At 50.9% G+C, this 12,857-nt stretch overlaps 1 long non-coding RNA gene across 1 annotated transcript in view; it reads left to right on the top strand.

Moving 5' to 3' along the window:
* The window catches only part of LOC106148609, a 14,632-nt gene extending 4,884 nt beyond the window's left edge, over positions 1–9,748 (top strand). The window contains exons 3-4 of the long non-coding RNA XR_001234247.1: positions 3,571–3,679; positions 8,900–9,748. This is a non-coding gene — a long non-coding RNA (uncharacterized LOC106148609). The remainder of the gene's footprint in view (positions 1–3,570; positions 3,680–8,899) is intronic.
* Positions 9,749–12,857: the final 3,109 nt, after the last annotated feature.

Genomic DNA, 12,857 nt, shown 5'->3' with positions numbered 1-12,857 from the left:
TTTGTTTTCTCTCCTTGGCCTCCTCCTCGTCATGGCTATAGAATACTGAGGAGGCAATTCTTACTAACATCTCAAGTGAGCTATCTGGGGTAAAAGCCATTCTTTGTAGCTTTTTCTCTCCAGCTTCCCATTGCTTTGGGACCCCACAACCAGTTAGTGTCCTCTCCCCAACTGTCAGCAGATTATATTTTTAAAAAAGGTAGCCGGGCGTGATGGCACATGCCTGTAATCCCAGCACTCGGGAGGCTGAGGCAGGAGGATCGTTTGCAAGTTCGAGGCCAGCCTGGGCTACAAAGTGAGTTCAAGTTGAGCCTGAACTGTGCAGAGAGACCCTGTCTCAAAAAGACAAAAATAAAATAAAATGGAAGAAGGGAGGGAGAGTGGAAAGGGAGGGAGGAAAGGAAAAAAGAATTCCAACACTCAAAAGCTGCATTTCACTGTTTTTCATCATTTTTTATGTTTTTATTAGTACTGCACCTGACCATAGAACACAGTGATTACGTTCACCCTGGGGAGTTGGTAGATTACACATCTTATAATTCACTTTCTAAAATTTTTTTCTCATCATTTTTTTTTTTTTTTTTTTTTTTGGTACAGGGAATCAAATTAGGACCTTGTGCTTGCCAGGCAGGTGCTTATGCCGCTGAGCTATATCCCCGGCCCTTTTCTCATCATTTTTATAAAATATTGCTTTCTCTACTTTTAAATGATGTGTAGGATGCTAGACTCCAGCTGCCCCAAATCCAGGGCCACACGGGTAGAGCAGGTGACCGTTTGCTTGTACGATGGAAAGAGCCCTGAGAAGATGATGGTGACTAAAATCTGTCCCCTTCAGTCCTTCTTCCCCTCCCTTTCACATACCCGCCCACCCCTCCACCTCTGGCCATGATCAAATATACGGTGACGGATTAATTTTTACATTTATAATAGTAAAAAACGCATTGTCGTTAATTCCCCTCGGAGTACCCCGGGCTTGAGTCCCCTCTCCCATCGCTCCCGTGGCTCCCCGAAGCAGCCCTGGGGTCCCCTTTCGTGAGAGTCTTCAGTGCACGGTTGTGGCTGCCTCGATGTCCTGAACTGATTCAAAACATGAACCTTATGGTCATTCTGACTTCGAAGAGGAGCCAGAAGTCGTACAGTGCCAGGTCCAGTGAATAAGGTGGATGAAGACACACAATAATTTGTAAACATTTCCTTGGCCTTTTGTTGGCAGTGCTCTTTTTTTGACATTTTAAAACATTTTTATTAGTACTTATTTGAAGTACATGTGATTACATTCATTGTGGGGGTTGCCATGTGTATATAATACATCATTCTTTTTTCAGCCCCTTCCTCTCCCCTTTCTTCCCCTCCCTATATCTCTTGCTGCCCTTCCCTTTTGCAAAACATATATCTCTGTTTCCTATGACCTATTTTGCTCTTTAAGACACACTGTACCGTTTTCACAAGCCTGCCTTTCTACTGGATGGCATTCAGCAGCAGTATTGACTGTATTTTTTTTTTTGTACCAGGAATCGAACTCAGGACCTTGTGCTTGCCAAGCAGGCGCTTATGATATAGTCACTGAGCAATATCCCCAGCCCTTCACTGTACTTTTTATCACAGCTCATAAAGACACTCACTAAGACTTTCAGAACCACTTCAGAAAGTGGCAAGAGCCAGGCGTAGTGGTGCACGCCTGTAATCCCAGCACTTGGGAGGCTGAGGCAGGAGGATGGTTGCGAGTTCGAGACCAGCCTGGGCTACAAAGTGAGCTCAAGGCCAGTCTGAACTGCATAGTGAGACCCCGTCTCAAACACACACACACACACATACAAAGAAAAAAAAAAGGTAAAAGTAGGAAGAAGTACATGAAGCTGTAAAGCCTGGCCTGCAGGTACTGGCATAGGGCACACAGGGCTCTGTGAAGCACGGGCTCAGGGAAGGCCGGGGAGGAGGCAGGAGGCCTAGGCGGTTGGGCCTTTGAGCAAAGATGCCACCTTCCTGCTCAGGCCCAGGCTGTGCCAGACTGGGGTGGGCTGGGTACACAGTGTGTTGAAACTGAAATTGGTGGAAGAATTTGAAGAACGGGGGAGGGCGGGTGGGGCTGGTAATTACATGGCTCGGCGCTGGAGAGCTGGCCCGGCCGGGCCACATGAGCACCCGGCAACGCTTCCTGCGCGGGGCTCAGCCAGCCGCTCTGCCCGCTCTGCAGCGGCGCCTCTGCCTCCCCGATGCAGCACCTGCTTCGCTGAGGAGACTGTTCCATGTGGCCCTGGTGGGCCTGTCTGGGGCTGGAACACAGAGGTCACACAAGAAGACTCATGCTGCCTCTGCCTGGCCCAACCCTGGCCTTCCTGAGGCCTTGGAGTTCCACACTTTTTCAACCTTGAGTTTTCAATCTTATCTCTGAGTTAATGCTTTTTGATGCTCAAATTTGGGGCTCAAACAGCATGCAAACCATGAAGCCATGGTAATAATATGCCATGTTAGGCTAGGTGTGGTAGCGCATACCTGTAATCCCAGCACTCGGGAGGCTGAGGCAGGAGGATCACTGCAAGTTCGAGGCCAGCTTGGGCTACCCAGTGAGTTCAAGGCCAGCCTGAACTGCATAGCAAGACCCTGTCTCAAAAAGACAAAAAAATAATAATAATATCCTACACTGACTAATTGTCATTGCCAAGGACAAATGAGGCACGTCGCACACATTTATCAGAATTTTTTTTTTTTTTGGTACTGGGAATCAAACTCAGGACCTTGTGCTTGCCAGGCAGGGGCTTGTGCTGCTGAGCTATATCCCCAACCCCAACACACACATTTATCAGATTCTCACTCCACAAGTGCAGGAATAGGGCTCAAAGATCAATCCCATCGCAAGAGCTCCACAATTAAAAGAAATGGAAAGGGCCTCAGGTCCAGCTTGATCTGGCTGCTAAGCCTAGGCCGTCTCCTCCCTCCCTTCTTTCTCCTCTGCCTTACTCCTTCTGTCTGTGCTCCTTCCCCTTCTTTCTTTTCTCCCTTCTCTCTATCATATTTTGACCTTAAAGATGGAGAACTGATTTAAACACACTCCTTAGTTCCTGGCTCTTCATCACCACAGGGCCGTGCAAAGCCCCTCTTGCTTTACTATACAAGTTCTTCCTGCCTCACTGAACCACATTCCCGTGGCCCCATGACTGTCGCTCACACGTAACAGGGACTGGCCTTTAGCGGGCAGACACTCCAGGAATTTGGCAGAATCAAGCCTTTAGGTATGTTTCCTCATGAATCAGAACCCAGCTTGAAGCCAGGCATGGCAGCGTACACCTGTAATCCTAGCACTCTGGAACCTGAGGCAGGAGGATCACCACAAGTTCAAGGCCAGCCTGGGCTCCATAGCAAGACCCTGTGTCAAAAACACAAAGACAAAAATTTCCAGTTTGACCTGGGAAACTTTTCAAGGTGACTCTCCAGCAGCTCCATCACTTGGCTGTCCATTAGCCCAGAATTGTGTTTACTCTGGACAAAGCAAAGTTGTGGAATTGATAAGAGAGAAAATCCTGTCCCTACCCTCAAGAAGTTTAAAGATTTCCTTTTCATCAACGTATGCAGAGCACCGACTTCATGTGCCAAGTCCAGAGAAAGAAGGATGACAACAGCCGCTGCCCTCTGAGAGCGACGAAGCTGTGGGGGGAAGATCATGAAGCAATCGTCACCCCAGGTGAGACCGAGGGAGGACGGGAGACTCCGGCCAGCCCGGCCCGGGCATGGCACGGACAGTCATGCTGACCACAGAAGTCACTGAAGGGCCACACATCTAAGTGCAGTGGTTTCCGCCCCTCTGCCTCAGCGTTGTGTAATAGTGACGGGCAGATTTTCATCACATTTGGAGGGGAAGTTTGGGACCATGAGACTTAAAATGTAAATCATGTAGCATGCAGAAAATTTTATATTTTTCTTTCTTTCTTTCTTTCTTTCTTTCTTTTTTTTGTCTTTTTGAGGCAGGGTCTCACTATGCAGTTCAGGCTAGCCTTGAGCTCACTTTGTAGCTCAGGCTGGTCTCGAACTCATGACGATCCTCCTGCCTCAGCCTCCCAAGTGCTGGGATTACAGGTGTGTGCCACCATGCCCGGCTTATTTTTCATTTTTATAAACTTTTATTGGTACCTTTTAAATTTACACAATGACAGCATTCATAAGGACAGCATAGGGAGTTTGTACCTGTACGTGAGATAGCTTGCTGCTTCTCTTTTTCCATTCTTCTCCCTCCCTCACACCCCTCTTCCTCTCCTTATTTACAAAAGCTTTGTTTCCATTTTTTCCTTCTGTTCTCTCTTTTTCTTTGTCCTTCTTTCCTTTTCTCTTCCCTCCTCCCTTGTTGCCTCTCCCATCTGAACATTTTCTTCCCATTTCCCAGTGTCTGTCACACCCCCTTATTTACGCTTTCGGTCTCTCACACCAGGGATACAATGCAGTATTTAAACACGTGTGTCTGATTCATTTCACTTAAGAGTACGGTCTCAAGGCGCATCAATTTAGCTAGAAATGTCTCAAGCTTATCCTTCTTTATGGCAGAGAAGTACTCCACTCTATAAAAAAAAGCCTGCTGTATCCATTCATCAGTCGATGGCCATTTGGGCTGTTTCCAAGATTTAGCTATTACACATTGTGCCAAGTTGTTTTAAATTGTAAAACTTGTGGGAAGTGGGCTATCAAAGGACACCAGGGAGAAGCAAGCAGTCATACTAGACTAGAACTTTCAGAAAGTTGGGTGGGACACAGACGGGCCCCTCCCCAGATGCATGACCTGGACAAAGCAAACAGGGTCTCTAGTAGGAGTGTGAATCCCAAGCTGAGGACCGGCACACAGGTGGAGGCACAGCTGGCCTGCCTTCGGCGCGAGGCGCTTTCCACCAGCTGGGTTCTCATATAAGAAGAATGGTATCGTATTGTTTTCTCCGCCTTCTTTTCCTCTTTTCCTTTTTCTGTTCTTTTTTTGTTTTGTTTTGTTTTGAGACAGGGTGTCACTATGCAGTTCAGGGGCTGGCCTTGAACTCACTCTGTAGCCCAGTTGGGCCTCGAACTTGTGGCGATGCTCCTGCCTCAGCCTTCCGAGTGCTGGGATTACAGGCATGTGCCACCACGTCCGGCTCTTCTATTCTGCCTTGTTTCACTTATCGTAATGTTTTCAGGGTTCATCTGTGTTCTGGCATGTATCAGAACTCTAGCATGTATACAAGGCTGACTAATATTCCATGGTATCCCTAAACCACATTTTGTTCATGTGTTCCTCCACCTGTGGACATCAGGAAGTTGTCCTGATGTCATGAGAAGTTGAGTCACAGGGCGAGGGTCCTCCCCGTGGCCCTCTGCTCAGCAGGTGGGGAGGCAGCCTTGCCCCCTGACCCTCCGGGAAAGTCATGGCTCACTAGGGGCTGCCGGCAAGTCCATGTTGGGAAGCCTACGAAGCTTCTGTAACTTAGGTCTTCATGCAGCCGGCAGGAGGGAGCCCACCGAGCAGGAGGAAGTGGGTAACAGTTTCCCAGACCCTTGCCCACACAGCAGGCCACAAGAGGCACCCTGGGTTCTGACAGCGGGCACCAGCCCTCCTCGCTCTGCACCTAGGGATCATCCGCCCCAAAGGTGAAGGACATGGGGGCCTGTGGGCCAGGCAGCACCCTGCTGCGTTGGCTACTGGGACGGTGCGGGGCTCTCATCTGAGCCAGGAGAGTGGGGAGTGCTGTTAACCGCTTAGTGGGAAAGCGGTGGTCCTGCCCCCAGCTCGAGCTGGAGAGAGTCGCCCCACCCGCCTGTCGCAGACCTGGGACGCTGTGGTCTGGGCTTGCGGAGCAGGGGACTTGGAATCACGGGGAACCCTAGCAAGAGCGCCGAGGGGAAATGGTGTTCCGGAGCGGGCAGTCCCGGCAAAGGAGTGCGGCGGGAGGGGCTGGGGAGAACCGAGTGAGGAGGAGGCACCCGGAGCGGGTTCTGCAGAATCACAGACCCACTCCCCCACCAGCACCCCCCAGACCCTCTGCTGTAGACTCAGGCTCACAAGACAGGACGTCCCCAAGGCCACGCACTTCCCTCTAGGCCTCTGTGGTCTGCCTTCTCCTACCCCACCCCAGGGTCAAACAGCCAAGCCCCAGCACGCACAGAAAACAAGGTGGGCTTTCCTCTGTCCCTTACCACTTCCTCGCCTTCCGGCCCCTCGGGGCCTCTTGGGCTGGCCTTATCTTTGTCCTGGATGTACATTTTTTTTCATGTTAAAAAAAAAAATCACCACACACATACACAACTCCCCACGGCACCCCACTGTCCATGGGATACCTCCCCAAGGCACACGCTGTCCCTCTTCGTCTGGAACGCCAGTTCTGGGCCCTGCACACGGTGGGGGCTCAGCGTAGAGATCGTCCGCGCTAATGCTTGAGCTAAGCAGCGGGGGCTGTTGCCACATTTCAGCGGGGTCACAGGCTTTCCTGGAAGGAACAGCTCCCTGCCGTGAGTAATTCTTTCAGTAGAGGCTGCAGATCCTGCACAGCAGCGATTTTCAGACTCCTTGTGATCCAATACACACCTACATAAATATCACGCTGAAAACAAAAGTTTCACAGAGTAACATCTCCTTTTCACCTCCCTGTAGTATGTCCTGATATTTTTATTTCATCTTTCATAAGTGCTAGTGTTGACCAAGGGAAATTGGTTTCAGGGTCACAAATGGGTCAAGAGTCACAGTTTGAAAAATACTCCTGTGAAAGCCGCTTGTCAGATTCCCTGACCCTCGCTGTGCCTCTCCAGGTCACGATGCTGTGTGACATCATTTCCTCTTCAGTAGGCGGGTACCAGTGGCCACCCCTAAACAGCTTACCCCCTTCAGAAGGCTCGTTCTCTTGAAGTTGAGCAGAGACTAGCAGGGGTTTGGGGACCCTGCTTGGGTAGACAGCTGCTGACGGTGCCAGCTTCAGGGAAGAGGGCTCCCAGGCACAGCCACTCTGAGACCAAGGCTGCCCGCTCATTTATCAACAAATATCTGTCGATGGCCTACTATGTGCACGGTCCCTGCCACACTGGTGAAGAAGTAGAGAAACTGGAACTTTGTGCATTTCTGGTGGGTATGTAAATGGTTCGGTCACTGTAGAAACTACTGTGGCAGTTCTTGAAAAAGTTAAACCTAGAGCTACCATGACCCAGCAATTACATTTCTTTGGTTGTAGACCCAAAAGAACTGAAGCCAGGGACTTGAACAAATATTTGTATATCCATCCATAGCAGCTTTCATTTTTCATTCACAAGATGAAAGGTAGAAACAACCCAATGTCCACAGATGGATGAACACATGAACAAAATGTGGTTTAGGGATACCATGGAATATTAGTCAGCCTTGTATACATGCTAGAGTTCTGATACATGCCAGAACACAGATGAACCCTGAAAACATTACGATAAGTGAAACAAGCCAGAAAGAAGAGCCGGACGTGGTGGCACATGCCTGTAATCCCAGCACTCGGAAGGGCAAGGCAGGAGGATCACCGCAAGTTCGAGGCCCAGCTGGGCTACAAAGTGAGTTCAAGGCTAGCCCCTGAACTACATAGTGACGCCTTGTCTCAAAACAAAACAAAAAAAGAATAGAAGAAAAAGAGGAAGAGAAGGAAGAGAAAAAGGAGAAAGAGAGGAGGAGAAAGAGAAGGGAGAGAGAGGAGGAAAACACATACGGAACCGTTCTACTTATACGAGGTTTCTAGTCCTGCGCGGTGGCAGCATCGAAGCCGGTGAGGTTTGTCCGAGGCCCGTTAGTGCTGGATGCGTAGCGGAAAGCGGAGCTGTGACTGCGTGGGTGGGGGAGGCCGGGGGTTCAGTGTTTAAGGGGCGCGGTTTCGGCCCGTGAAGGTAAAGTTTAGAAGTGAAATACTGGAGGTGGTCACCCAGTATTGCAAACGTACCTAGATTGTACCCACAAAAACGGTGAACATGACAGACCTTATTCTTTAAAATTAACTTTATTGGTCCATGTTAGATACACATGACACTCATCATAGGGAGTTTGTACCTGTACATGATGTGTGCTCTCCCTCTCCCCTCCCTTCAACTCCGCTTCCTCTCATTTGTAAAAACTTTCTTTCCATTTCTCCTTCTATTCTCTTTTTTACCCTTGTCCCTTCTTTCCTTTCCTCCTCCCCCTCCCTTGTTCCCTTTCCCATTTGAACATTTTCTTCCCATTTCCCAATATCTATTATATATTTTGGTCCTTAGTTTCTCGTACCCAAGAAGCAATGTGGACATGTGTGTCCAATTTATTTCACTTAAGGGTATAGTCTCCAAGCATGGTGGTGCACGCCTGTAATCCCAGCACTTGGGAGGCTGAGGCAGGAGGATCGCTGCGAGTTCGAGGCCAGCCTGGGCTACAAAGTGAGGTCAAGGCCAGCCTGAACTGCACAGCGAGACCCTGTCTCAAAAAGACAATTAAAAAGAATATGGTCTCAAAAAAAAAACAAAGAAGAGTATAGTCTCAAGAACATGATGAATTTTATATTATGTATATTTTACCAGAATTAGAAAAAAAAAGAGTAACAAACCAAAGAACACGCTAGCTCTCCTGCCTCAGCGCAGGGCCGCACTCCGCAAGGTCCTCCAGAGCAGTGCGGGGTGGGCAGACGCGGAGACAGGAGCCCCACACATGCCCTCTTTCTGTCACCCAGAGCAGTTCCCCGTCTGTTTCCAATTTTGACTGTGTTCAGATGAAATTCTGTTTGAAGCTAAAGCCACTGCTGCTTAAAGCCTCATTTCCTTAACCTATGCCTTCCTTCTCTCACATGGCCCCTGTGGAGAGGCTGCGGTGGGAGGGGGCCCTGCCCTGGGGCGGGGGTGTCGGTTCTCACATGCCCAGCTTCACCTCCTCCTGGAGGGCAGGGTTCTCACCTGAGTCATCTCTGGTCTTGCCCAGGGTGGGGTACAGAAAAGGCACCTGATTTTGGCATTGAAATCCTTGGCTCCAAGTCCCGGCTCTGCCTTTTAGAAGACACTGAAGGTGCCGGCCCGCTTCCTTAACCGTGAAATGGGTGACCCTGCCACCACCCACCCTGAGCAGGCTGTGTCACCTCGTCACAGAGGACGCCCAGCTTGGTGCCAGACGCAGACGAGGCACGAGGCACGTCGGGCGAGCTTCGGTGTTGAGGCCCGAGGCTCCGGAATGAGGGCTATGGGCCTCAGGTGTGCCCAGGAGCCCCGGCGGCGCCCTGTGCCCTTGGACCTGCCCGGCCAGCCCAGCCAGTCCTAGCGCCTCAGCGCAGCGCCGCCGGAGCGCAGCCACCCTCAGAGCAAACAGCCTGGGGAGCGGGGCCTCCGGACGCCGCAAATGCTTCCGAGCCACGTCACGGTTTCACGAGCTGGTTTCCGCCGCCCCCAGGAGCCTCCCCAGATACGCTCGGCTCAGGTGACATCGCCACGCCCTCCGCGGCCCCTCCGTCTGCACGTGTGACAGTTCTGGGCCTTCCACACTAGACTGCAGTTCTTGGGAGCTGGGTTCCAAGCTGCTCATCTCTACTGCCCGGCCCGGTAACTCGGGGCGAATCGGTGATGACCATGCCAACCCAGCGGCGGTCCGGCGCGCAGCCCTTAGCACAGGAGTGGCACAGGTCGAAGGGCCTTGGTTAATTCTTGTAAATGGCACAAAACCCCTAGCAGGTGTGTCCTGCTCCCAGGAGCCTCCCTTATCGTTGTTATTTTGTCTATAATCCTCCTTTTTGTTGTCTTCTTTTTTCTTGGTACCAGGAATCGAACTCAGGACCTTGCACTTGCCAGGCCGCTGCTTGTGCTGCTAAGCTCTATCCCCGGCCCTAGTCCTTCTTTTTCATGGAGAAACAGGCTCAGAGAGCATAAGTGCCTTGCCCAAGGTTACCAAAGAGTCGGAAGCAGGACTTGAACCCTGGTGCTCAGATTTGCTCTTTTTTTCAGATTGCTCTTTTAACCTCTACTCCAAACCGAACTGTTTTTCACACAGGCTCTAACATCCCCCCCAAGGTGTGCCTGGCAGGAAGGCCACATCCAGCGTGTGCAACCTCCCCTTGACAGGAGTTCGCAGTCACACAGGGCTCCTTCCTCAGGTGGGGCCGCCCTGCTCCCCTGTAACACAGCCTGCTGGGCACGTGGAATTGTGTCCTCCTCCACTCAGCTGACCACACCTTCCTCATCTGAGCTCTGCTCTGTCTCTCGGCTGATGGCCCCTGCCTCACCGGCTACTGTCCCCAGACCTCCCCCGTGTCCTCGAGCCTGCACTGCCCCACACTGGCCATTGTGTGGCCTGAGGAGCGGGGAGTGAGGAAGGCGGCGGCCTCCCTGTTCCAGGGCCACTTGCTCCGCATGTGGCTGGGCTGTCAGGGCCCCTCACTCCTGGTCCTCTCTGCAAGAGCAGCCTCCTGGGTCCTCCTGTCTAGTTGGATGCCTGGTTTTATCTTTTTTTTTTTTTTTTTTTTTTGAGACAGTGTCTCGCTATGCAGTTCAGGCTGGCCTTGAGCTTACTTTGTAGCCCAGGCTGGCCTTGAATTCACAACAATCCTCCTGCCTCAGCCTCCCGAGTACTGGGATTACATGCATGAGCTACCACGCTCGGCAGGACTCCTGGTATAGTGCACCCAAGTAGAAAATGTTACATTTCCCTTTATAAAATTTCCTCCTTTCTTTTTCCAACTGGACAAGACTGTTTTGAATCCTGACTCTTTCACCTCAGAGCTATTTACTACCCTTCCCAGGGCTGGGTCATCTACAGCCCGCAGAAGCCTCACTTCAGGGTTTTTATTTTATAAAGACAAATAAAATAAATTGCTTAGCACGGCAGGTTTAGGTTGCCTCATCTGTGCTTGTCCCTGGTGAGACCCAAAGTGCCTGCCGAGGGGCTCCAGAGCCCCCGGTGGCCTGGCATGTGCGCACAGGCCTTGCTCTGGGAAGGGGTGGAAGGGACCCGCTAACCTGTCCTCTGTGTCGGGAGCCTCATTTCCCTGGTGACCTTTGCTTCACTCCATTGTTCCCCGCGTGAGGAGCACGCTGAGAGGGGCGCTGGAGACAGCAGAGAAATGCAGGGCTTCTTCTCCTTCTCTGGCAAAACACACCTTCCCTGTGCAGAGAGGAGTCATGCTTCGTTTTCTTGCTCCAGACCGACCCGGAGGAACCAAATAACCAACCTCGGTGCTGACGGGGATGCCTCGGCACTCACTGCGCATTCTGGGTTTCCCTGCTCTGGGCTGTCCGACGCACCGAGGTGTTTCACGGCCAACGCGTCACACAAACGGGAACAACCAGGAGGCCCACTGCAAGTCTAAGCTCATCTGTCCACTGTAGCTACTGCCTTGCTTCCCTTTCTTTCTGTTAAAATCATTTATAATTTCATCTCCACTAGCTAGAATGCTTAAGCTTGGAGGATTTTTGTCTACTCCTTACACCACTATATGCCAACTGGGCTGCTGTTTTTTTGGTTTTTTTTTTTTGGTCTTTTTGAGACAGGGTCTCGATATGTAGTCCAGGCTGACCTTGACTCACTTTGTAGTCCAGGGTGGTCTTCAACTCGCAACAATCCTCCTGCCTCAGCCTCCTGAGTGCTAGGATTACAGGCATGCACCACCACGCCCAGCTCTAAGCATTTTTTTTTTTTTAGTACCGGAAATCAAACTCAGGACCTTGCGCTTGCCAGGCAGGTGGTTATGCCACTGAGCTGTCTCCCCAGGCCGCTGAAATGTTTTTTAAGGCTGATTGTTTTTTTAGGTTATTACTGGTATTTATTATAGCTCTACCCCATCAGGAGAAATGGTTTCATCATTTTTAAATGAATAGCATTTGCAAATATCAGCTATAGGATGTGTAATGTATTATGCATGCGTAATGCCTGGTAATCTGCTGTTAACACAGAAAGCTCCTGGTGGTGTGACAGGTCTCCGATGCACTGGCTTCATGCTCTCTCAGATGAGGTGGAATAATTCATTCTTCTCTCAGAAATACCTGGCTTCTATCTGATGTCCCCTCCCTGACAGGAGCGCCTGTGTCATCACCTGGAGTGACTCACAGAAGCAGATCTGGGGACCGAGTGGTGAGGGAGGTGAGAGAGACATGCTACCAAGACAAAAAGACTCGGCCTACCTCGGTGAACGCGCTCCCCTTGCTTGCTCAAAATAGTGAAGAGGGTGCAATTTGTCTTCCATCCACCCCCACCCTCTAAACTGCCCCCAGCCCAAATCCTGACTGGCCCAGCCCTGGCCTCTGTCATGTGGGCCACCCTGCCCGAGACTTCCCTCTGTGCATCTAGCGCCAGGCAATGCAAGCCAAGACACCCAACAGCAAGGGAAGCACTTTGACCTCAGGCAGCCAAGCTGGAGGGGAGGGTTCACCCTCGAACCTGAGGTCACAGTGTGCCTCGTCTGCGGTCCCACGGAGGAGAGCCGGCCCAGGAGAGCCACTCAACAGCATCTCCATCACCCAGAATCACGGAGGTGCCCATGAATTGCTTTTTCTGAGAAGTACGACTTCAACCGCAAAACAGTATTTTAACCACTTCGAAGGGAAAACGCACTAACATGTGACCCACGTTTCCATAATATGTTTTGAAAATTTTTCCCCACTGACGTCAGCTCCCTTCCAATCCCCTGTGGAGCTGGACCGTCATGTAACTGGGCCTCTGTTCTGCTGTCTCTCTCTTCTTCCCTGTAGCCTCTGCTCTCCTCTTACCCACACGTCTATCTCCCAGGCCACCGGCCACCCTCACTCTGGCTGTTTGTTTGTCCTGCAGAGGGTTAAGAGCAGACAGTGGCTTGATAGGCCCGTGTGCTAAGTAGGTGTCAGCACAGCCTGACGTGCCCAGAGGGATAAAGCACTTTTTTCAGTGCAAGGATTTTGATTTAGCCGTTTCTTTTTTCTTT

This window comes from Chinchilla lanigera, unplaced genomic scaffold (genome assembly GCF_000276665.1).
Source record: "Chinchilla lanigera isolate Chin_1 unplaced genomic scaffold, ChiLan1.0 scaffold00023, whole genome shotgun sequence".
Taxonomy (NCBI): Eukaryota; Metazoa; Chordata; class Mammalia; order Rodentia; family Chinchillidae; genus Chinchilla; species Chinchilla lanigera.
This window is presented reverse-complemented; position numbering and strand designations above follow the sequence as displayed.